This window comes from Gavialis gangeticus, unplaced genomic scaffold (assembly GCF_001723915.1).
Source record: "Gavialis gangeticus isolate Ggan-Ray unplaced genomic scaffold, GavGan_comp1, whole genome shotgun sequence".
In the NCBI taxonomy this organism is placed as follows: Eukaryota; Metazoa; Chordata; order Crocodylia; family Gavialidae; genus Gavialis; species Gavialis gangeticus.
Genome location: NW_017729004.1, coordinates 58,065,892 through 58,076,603, shown reverse-complemented (window position 1 = coordinate 58,076,603; position 10,712 = coordinate 58,065,892). Strand labels below are relative to the sequence as shown.

Here is a 10,712-nt window from a genome sequence, read left to right as displayed (position 1 = left end):
ATACATACATACACACATATTTTATATATGGATACATATATATATATAAAAGCAGTAAAAAGTTCATATTCAAATTGCTTGAGGAAGTTATGTCAAACACTAGAGTTGGAGTGTTGTAGCTGTGATGGTCCAGGAAATGTACAAGGCGCAATGGTATCCGACATGAGAATTGACAATATAGGTCATTTCTTCCAGTTTTCTGACAGAAGGTGCTGCAATGAAAGTGTTTAGCCCTGAATCTTTAAGTAAAACTGAATAAAAATAGGGATGCAATGTAGGGTTCTGGAGTTCATTAGTCATTCCATAGTTGAGACAGAGACAAGGCAGCAGTTCAGTCCATTCATAGCATCTGACTAATTAGGACGTCACCTATGAACGCTTATGTCTCTCTGAACCAGTTAGCCTTTAAGAACTACCCTGACATGTCTTCTGCCTGACTTTAGAATAACAAAGCTAAATACTTCTCTTTATTTCATAATTGAGGCAGGATGGGGAAGGGTACAAGCATGGACAGCTCTAAGACTTTGAACAGGAGGTGCAGGTGGTGTGGTGCATCACCACCAGGGATCCTGGTTTTCTCTGATTTAAAAAAAATCCCCAAGTTTCAGTTAACAAAGTAACCGCAAATCCACATTTTTCTATGATTTAAATGAAACACCACTACATATATATATATCTATACATTAGTGGTGTTTCATTTAAATCATGGGAAAATGTGGATTTTGGGTTACTTTTTTTTTTTTTTTTTTAACTGAAAATTGGGGATTTTTTTAAATCAGAGAAAACCAGGATCCCTGATCATCACATATAGCATGAAACATTCTCTTGTTAAAAAGGAACTAGAAGCTTTCCTAATAGGCTAAGGGCCTAGCACTATATTATTCCGTTTAAGATCAAAGCAACAACAAATATAACTTTATTGGAACATTCATCAATTTTTTAGATTATATATCAGGTTTACAAATCACAAGACACTAGACAAAAATGTTCAAAAAAGTTAAAAGACTTTGTGTTACTAGTCCTATAGTCATTATGTATTTAAATGTACATCTCTTATCCAGATCCATAAAACAAAATCTAGTTGTCTTGCATGTCATGACAGTACCTCCAACACTTCACTGTCAGTCATTTCAAGACGTGGATTAATATTACTACACCTGAATTAAGATTTTTAGCTAGAGCTAAAAACAGTCTTCAGGGCCGTGAAATACAAGACAGACATTACCAGCAATGGCTAAACGACAGCAAAATTGCAGAAAAAAGGACAGTTTGAATAAGGGACCATCAAGACCAAAAAAAAAGGGGCAGGGTCATTTACATCTATGGAATAAAAAGACATAGGAAACAGGTAGATTATAGTAAGCCATGAAGCCAACTGACTCCCTCAGTGTTCCCTGAATAGAAATACCACTGTCCTTCCTAGGCAGTTGGTTTTAAAGTCTGGGTGGAGCAGGAATCAAAGGGGAGTGCAACTACACCCCACCACCACCACCACCACTCCCACCTCCTAGACAAATGAAGTGGGAAACAAAATTTGCATTACTGGAAGAGTTAAAAGGATGAGAAATCCATCTCAAAATACCACCTGATACATGGGCTTGGTGGACTTGTGCTGGGCCTTAAAGAAGGGAATTTAGAATGTTTACATTTGATTCTACAAACAAAGGTCATCCTTAGGATCTCAAGAGAGACTCCTTAAGTTTGCCTTTTCCTAGGCTTCCTAATATGTTCCTGCATCCTATTAACCAAAGCATCGCCCATTTTGTAGTATTGATGATGAATCACTTACTGTCTGGAAAGTTCTCCTGCGTACTAATGGTTATTTGTTTACCCATGATATCCATATTTGTCACAGTAAGTCAACAGAATCCACTTAGCAACTTTATGTAGGATTTATCTCCTGCCAACAGGAAGGGTAAACACAAAGCCCAGCTTCCCATATGTATTACCAAGCTGTTTACCAGGAGTGATATAGACAGGAAAGAAAGATAGGTAGGATACAGCCATGGTCTGAAGTAGACATTTTAACTGTTTGAATATTCAGATATTGAACTTCATGAAAGGAGGCTCAGTGTGAGGACTGCCTTACTGGTCACATCTACATGTGCACAGTTCTTGTGCAGTAACTTAGGTTACTGTGCAGTAATAAAAAATTACAGCGCAGTACGGGGGAAAGTCTCCACGTGTGTGCCCATACTGTGCAGTAACTATGGCGACTTATGCCAACTTGCACGTAAATTTGCTACCTCCATCATGCTTACTGTGAGTAGTTACTGCACAGTAAGGCACATATAGATGTCTTACTGCACAGTAACCCTTCATGTGTGGACTGACTTGGAACAAACTTTTGTCCCAAATCAATCCATACACACAGCATTACTACGCTGTAACGCCTGCATGTGTAGACACCAGCGTAAAAACCCCTTACTGTGCAGTAATCTACCATGCAGTAAATTATTGTGCAGTCGCGCAATAAATGCACATGTAGACACACCCACTGAGTATTGTGCAGGAATAAATGTTTAAATCCTAACTCACCCACATACAGAAAAATATTGATAAAACAGTTTTATCAGCAAAACTCCCTGGCCAAATACCTCCCAAGATGACTTTTTTCCCCCTACTGACTTACTGCAGTGTATCATGAGAACTGCATGGTCATTGTGAACCATTAGAAATGTAATCAGATTGGGAGAGGCACCTGGCCTATAAAACCCCACAGGCAACAGATGCTTTTTAATATCAAAACCAGCTAAAACATTTTTTATTTGGGAATCCTGAAATGCTTCATCTTGACATGTTGAACAAAAACTGAATGCTTCAAAATTTTGAAATTGAAAGTTTTTCAGCCAAAAGTTTACTCTTTTCAATGCAACCAAAAGAAATGTTGGAAGACTGCTTTATGATATATAGTAAAAATTTCCCAGAGGAAGCAGACTCCTTTTTTGTGGGGATGGGAGGGACAGCTGTCAAAAAAATATTTTACATTTTCCATCAGCCCCACTTCACAAGCATATTGTTATTTTGAGTTTACTTACACGTTTAATCATCTTTTCTGTGCTACCTGACAAAAACTAAATCGTTTTCTTCATAAATTTTTGTTTCCAAGATACTCTTATTAAAGAGAATCCACATTCTCTTGTTTTAAAATTAGTACTGATATTATAACTAAAATGAGAATTGGTCAAAAAGGACCCAAAAGTGAGGTGTTGAGGAGACACTGTTATCCTCATCTGGTCTATACCAGCTACATCCCAGACAGATTCACATCTTCAAAATTTGGGGGTTCTTCTGCTCTGGCCAGTCATCCCCCCCCTTAAATACCAGATCTAGTGTTTGCTCTGGCCAGTCAATGCAGAGCTGCATGCAGTGCCCATTCAAACTGGTCCAAGACTCTGCACATGCTGCTCATGTCCTGATCCAGCTAGAGTGGGTGCCATGTGTGGTGCAGTCCCAGACGAGCTTGAATAAGTGCTGCTGAAGGTGCTGGGTCTGGTATGCAGGTGTGGGGAGGAAGTGGGGGTTCCAGCCTGCAGGGGGAGTGAGAAGGGAAAGGGGAAGAGGGGGGTAGTGTCCCAGACTGGCCCAACAGGGGCCAGATGATGTGGCTCTGAGTGCCATATCTGGTTTGCAGGCCGTATCTTTGATACCCTGCAGCAGGTTGTATGAAGTGAGCTACTGTTTTGAATTGTGTATATTCTGGAGGCTGTATTAGCTCTCATACTGTGAGAGTCCTTCTTTCAACATTATCCCTTTCAAAAGTGAGGTTTGGCATAAGCAGTACCATGGATGAATTTACCTTTTAAATGTACGGTATCAATAGCTACAGGAATCACAATGGAGAAATACAGGAGGAATTCTGACTTCCTATACTATGGCCATGGCTAAGATACTTCAAAACAGAATTTAGCATGAGATTTAGATAAAGCAAATACAGAGTATTTTTAAATAGTCTATATTTTAATGTGAGCAAGATGAATTGGCTAATAATTTGAAGTCACTGAGCATCTATTTTTTTCTTTCCATTGTACTTGTGCCTATGATAGGAAGATAGATGAATGCTCTTGAGCTTTCCTAATTAAAAAATAATAATAATCTATCTCAGTAAACTTAAAAAATTTCACCAGTGAAAACCTCTGGTGATCTTCCCTTTCTGCCACTGATAATGCTATCTGAAGGATAAAAATTCCCTTTCCTTGTTAAGAAGATTGTTATATTTCTTCTCTCATTATTAAGGCTTGCACATCACATGAGTGGATGAGTTGAGGGAAATGTTTACAGTAGAGAGCCTCATTACTTATGCTGGATTAACCCAAAATCCATGAGATCAAGCAAGCAGCAGACACTGTTAAGACTCTTGATTGTTCTCCAAAGCATGTAGTCTGTACTTAAATCTGTTTGGACCACTATTCCTACATCATAAACCTAGGCCCTTGATTCAATGACTGTATAGAACTGAAAAGAGACCTAATTTCAGCGCAGCTGTCTGATGCAACTTCTTCAGAGAGGGGCTTAGTTATGCAAACAGCTATGCTTTATTTCAACAAAGTTGTACAGCTGACATATATTTGTCACTTCTGTTTCTAAAGGAAACATCTAGACCTTATGTGTAATATTGTGCCAGACTGAGCTGCAAAACTTAGTCTGAAAGTATTAAACTCCTCTCTGTCAGGTGAGGTGAGCATGCTAGTAGGGAGGGAAAGACTGCAGCAAGACTTGGATAGGTTACAGGGGTGGGCTAGCAAAAACAGGATGCACTTCAACACTGACAAGTGCAGGGTGCTGCACTTGGGCAGCAGTAACCAGCAGCACACTTGTAAGATGGGAAACTCCCTTCTTGAGAGCACGGAGGCAGAAAGGGATCTTGGAGTCATTACTGACTCCAAGATGAACATGGGCCGATAATGCGAGGTCACGGTTGGAAGGGCTAACCGGACCTTGTCGTGCATCTGCAGGTGCATCTCTAGCCGGGCCAAGGAGGTGATCCTCCCCCTCTATGCAACACTGGTCCGGCCACAGCTGGAGTACTGTATCCAGTTCTGTGCGCCCCACTTCAGGAGAGATGTGGACAACATTGAGAGGGTCCAGAGGAGGGCCACCCGCATGATCCGGGGACTACAGGGCAGACCCTACAATGAGAGACTTCAGGACCTGAACCTGTTCAGCCTTCACAAGAGAAGGCTGAGGGGGGACCTGGTGACCGTCTATAAACCCACTAGGGGGGACCAGAAGGGTTTGGGAGAGACCTTGTTTCCCCTAGCGCCCCTTGGCATAACAAGGAATAACAGCCACAAGTTGCTGGAGAATAGGTTTAGATTAGACATCCGTAAGAACTACTTCACGGTCAGGGTGGCTAGGATCTGGAACCAACTTCCAAGGTAAGTAGTGCTGGCTCCTACCCTGGGGGTCTTTAAGAGGAGGCTTGATGCCTACCTAGCTGGGATCATTTGAGCCCAGTTTTTTCTCCTGCCCTGGCAGGGGGTCGGACTTGAAGATCTATAAGGTCCCTTCCAACCCTACTTCTATGATTCTATAATTGGTTTGATCCTGCAGGACCAAACCAGTAGCCAGGGCGGTTGGCAGTAATAAACACTTTGTAAGTCACTTCCAGTAATGAAATATAAAATGCTTCCTACTTATTCTTTTATCATTTTTACTGTAGCTTTTCATACCTTAGCACAATAATATTTGCTTAGGATCAGGTGGGTTCTCACTGGACACATCTACACAAGATGCTACATCACTGTAGAGAGAAGCTACAGCGATGTAGCATTGGTAGGCACTAACAGTGATGCCGCCGCTGCTGCGCAGTAAGGTCAGAAACAACTCATGTGCTACCAGGATTGTGCAGTACCGCTGGGTACTGCACAGTCATTTAGTACGTGTAGAGGTGTTCAGTAGATGCAAACAGGGTGAGATCCAAAACCTTTAATAGAGCTATACCAATTTAAACCTCCTAGAACTGTTTTCTAGTTCTTTAAAAATAAAAGATTAAGGGCGTGTGTAGAAAAAAAAAAAGATCAGGCTTGTCGCTTTTCTTGGGTGGAGCTCCTTTTCTGGGCTGCTGTCAGGCTTCCTGCAGAGCCATGCAGCTGCACAGAGCCCGGCACTTTGCTCTGCGGCTGTAGGGGCAGCAAACTAAAACTCCTTAAACACCCCAGGTCATTTAAGGCACATTACACCGCTGAATTTCCTACAGCGGCTGAAACTGATGCGCAATACATCACTGAAGCATGCAAACACTGACACCATTAAAACAGTGCAAAAGCATTTAGCCCGCTTTAAAGTGTCATGCACACATGCCTCTCATTTCAAACAGCCTAAGATCCCAAGATCATTTTCTAGACCTCACTTCAGCACATCATTTTCTAGACCTCATTTAAAAGGCAGCAAACACATGCTACTTTTCAAGAAACAAAATAGAAAGCTAGAAATCATGTGATTTATTCACGTGTTTTCCTCTAGCAATAAACCTCAAAGTAAGCCATGACCCATTGCTCTAGCCAGCCACAGACATACACTTGTAAAGTTTATTTCTTCAATCAACCCTAATGACCTACAGAAATTCTCTAAGAGATCCAAAGTCTAAATCTTAGTCCTTAATCTTTAGGATCTCAGCAGGAAACATAAGTAGACTTACTAAGAATCTGTATTTCATTTTAACTAAATGACAGACATGTTCTATAGTCTCTGAAAGACCTAATGTTTTCCTAGACACAAAACACTAGAATTCTAGAAATATTCTGCTTTAAATAAACCTTTTAGTGTGTCGCTTTGTTACTAGAGATTTGGAAAATATAGGTCTAACAGCATTTTATAACATATTTTAGAGATTTTTAAATGGTCTAAATCAATCTGCAAGAGATGCATGCAAATATCATTAGTATATTGGGGGAAAATATTATAATTATAATCAACTATTGACTGTCCATTTATAAAAAAAAATAACTTTTACAACTTTTTAATGGATAATTTGTATTAGTTTCTTAAACACAATATTAACCTAAAGCATTTGAATCCCATTTTTAATTTTTCCATAGAGTTGTCCAAAAAACTGGGAACTACTAAAAAAAAAAATAGTGAAACATAAAGATTATTTTCTCATAATATATCTGGATGCTATCTTCTTTGTTACCCCATAGAGCATGAGAGAGAAAAAGTATGAACATGTTCTTTTCTAACAAAGAGATTTTAATGTTCCTGGCCATCAAACTCCCACAACCATTAGACTCAAGAATAAACAGTCATGTTAAAAAATATGTTTGTTTTCAGGTTAATCAAAGAATTCATCCAATTTTCATTTTTCTAGATTGCGAAGATTAAATGAATGTGTTTTACCATTAAAATAAAACTATCGCTTAAGACAGGTTTTATATTTCAATTATTAAAGCACATATTAGTATCAGCATACTTTGCTGGAACATTAATGATCCCCTAAAATTTAGGATAAAGAGCAAAAGTAATTTAAATGATGGAATTATCAAATTAGGCTACATACAGGAAGAGAATGGCAAGGGAATGGAAAAAACTTACTAAAAAAAGAAGAGAAGAGAAAAGTAAAAGGGAAAAACAAAAAAATGCAAAGGCGGCATCACTTATGAGAGAAAGCACTACTTGCTGTATAGTAAATTCTAGTGTGAAGAAATCATGGAAGTGAAGAATAAGCCACATGACCCAGGTGAGAATTGGACAAAACCCATACTTGTATAAGACTGACCCCATTTTTTGTTATGGTGCATCCTACTTCAACACATTTCTGAATCCTCTATTACTGGCATAGTTGCTTTACATGGATTCTAACAGGAGTGCAGTTTTAACCTCAGACATGAACACACTACCTCATACTTCGAAGAATTCGTTGTTTTACATGTTCACAAGAGATCTTTACAAACTACAAAAGATTTTCCAAAACAGTGTATTTTCAAGATGTAGTATTTGAAAATGTTTAGGTACATTTTACTAGCTCCATGCTCTTTTGCTAGTTTAAGTTGTGTTCATGTTTCTGTTGTAGGAGAGATCAACGTGTTAAACTGAATGTATTCTAAGACAGAGGAAGGCTTCTTCAAATTAATTATTGCAAGTAAATTTTATTTAGCCTCTTCAGAGATTACATGTGCATGTAACACAAGTTTCCAAGGCAACTGGATTAAACATGGGAAAGTCATCTGACTAATAAGTAATTTGAAATATTTAGAAAGTATCGTGTGTAGAAAAAAAAGAGAGCAGTTTAACTGTGAGCTATCCAGATAGGACCAAGAATTTACCCATAACTACTTTTATGTATATAATGATGAAGGGTTTCCAACATCTCAGCACTGTCATTTCTATACTGCCTTTGAGTTGTGAAGAACTAAACAGCCAGTTAAAGTACATTTTACCAAGCAAAAAAGAGGAAGAGGAAAAGTAAATAATGGAGAACAAGTAACATACACCTATACACTCCTGTGGAACTTGCATTTAGAAGCTTACCTCTGCATAATTCTCACCTTTGAGCTTCATGGATGCAGAGCTTACCCTCAACTTTGCAAAGCTGAAGCACTCCACAAGACTGAGGTTCTCACACTTACCTCATTCTCCTGAGTCTACAAAGATTTCTGATGTCCCCATATATGCTCAAAAATGAGTTCTCACCTATCTATCTCTGTCAATGGTTCATTATACTTTGTCATGCCCCAACAATGTGGATAAGACCTTCTTTATGGTTTAGAAGTTTGAGATACACAAGTAACGAAGAATGTGATCCTATGTGCATGTGCTGGGATCTGAGCCCTGGTAAGAATTTTGATATTGACTTTATTTATTTATTACACATTAGCTTAGCAATCGGGTCAATTTTTCCTAAGCAATGAATTAATACATAGATTAGCTATACTGTATCAGTGATAAATACTGTGATAAAAAGAGATAACTCACATAAAAAATGTTTCTGGGCAGACACAAGCACAAAATGCCTTATGATACTTAATATACTCTGAGAAGTAGTTTTGTGAACAATCACAGTATAAATTCATAGTAGTTAAGGAACAGTTGCAAATAAATATTTCTAAATTACTATTAATTTCCTTTCGAATATAGGTAAATGATGAATTTTAAAAAACCTAGACTTGCACTTATCTCCCACCTCCCAGGACAGTGCTGTAACATGGACTATGGACCACTCCTAGCTCAGAGCATACATGCCATGGGGTACATTAGGCTGCCTACTAAAAGAACAGGACTCCCCAGGTGAACTACGATCATCCTCCTCAGGTGGGTTGTGCTTTTAGGGTTGTTTTTTGACAGTGCCATAGCAAGGAAGTTTGGTATCTGGGGCAAGCCCGCAACAGCAGCTCACCATCACCCTGTGCCCAGATCCAAGGGGCACACGCCCCCCGACCCATGCTTGCACAGAGATGCACACAGCAGCAGGAGCCCCCCCCCCTTCCCTGCAAATAAGCCTCTCATGGCTCAGTCCTGCGCTCCACCCCAGCTGGACGATGCCTGTTGGTGCCCCTTTGCTTCAGCACCCAGGGCGTATGCCCTGCTCACCCCTCCCTTGCTATGGTACTGTTTTTTGACCAAGATTTTAGGCCGCTAGTAACTAAAATAGGATCCTGGCCTATATCTACAGTGTATAACTATGGATCACAGGCTTTCTATGGACCCCATTATGCAACCCTGGTCAGAAACCACATCAAGATATTATTTTATTACACATAAGCAAACTCAGCTCAAGATGAGCATATAAAATGGTTGTATAGGCTCCTTTGCAATGTACAACATTCAGCTTCTCTGCTGTTACAGATGCACTGCACCTCTCCCTCTGTTACCTCCACATGCACAGCTGATGCATACTGCAGTGAAACTGGACAAAGTTACTAATCCCTCCCATTGAGAGCTCTTGGGGAGGCACTGAAATGTTACACAGCTACTTCAGGACGATCTGTTGCCCTTGGGAGTTAACTCTAACTAGACAGCTTAACTGGAACCTGACCTGCAGCTGCTACAGGTTTAGCCTTCTGAAATTATTTCATAGGATGCATAACATTTTAAAATTCACAAGTTATTTGAAATTCATTTTTAAGAAAGAGAGAATCTACTGGTAGTGATTGCAATAAATAAATAAAATCAGGTGCAGGAGCCCAGCACAGTATTGAGGTCAAAAGTAAGGCTTTTGTCCTGATTCTGCCAACAACTTGCTCAGACACTATCCTTGGGTGTTTATACACATGCTCCAGAATTGTGGGGAGGGGAGGAGCACTTTGATTAGAGTTGCTCCAAGAGCCGCTCTAATTAAAGCACCCAGAGCATCTTGTGCATCAGCATCCCCAAGCTTCAAAATGGCAGTGCGAGTGCTTTACCTAAAGCTTGTTCAAGCTTGGAGCTCATTTGAGCTTTAAATAAAGCACCCCCGCTGCTATTTTAAAGGACAGTGACACTGATACACAAGACACAGGAAGCTGCTGAAGCATTGTAATTGCCATACTCTGACACGCTGGAATTCTAGCATGGGTTTGTTGTGTAGGTCTTGCTTGACCAATCTCATTTCCTTCTACGACCAGGTGACCTATCACCTGGACAAGGGAGAAGAGACTGATGTCATATATCTTGACTTCAAAAAAGCCTTTGATCTGGTATCCCATGATCACCTTTTGGTGAAACTGGCCAACTGTGGCCTTGGGTCCACCACAATCCGCTGGCTGGGAAACTGGCTCTGTGGTTGGACCCAGAGG

General features: G+C 39.9%; 1 protein-coding gene across 1 annotated transcript in view; it reads right to left on the bottom strand.

Annotated features, from left to right (window-relative positions):
- The window catches only part of PPP1R9A (protein phosphatase 1 regulatory subunit 9A), a 350,009-nt gene that overhangs the window by 306,790 nt on the left and 32,507 nt on the right, over nucleotides 1-10,712 (bottom strand). The window lies entirely within an intron of this gene.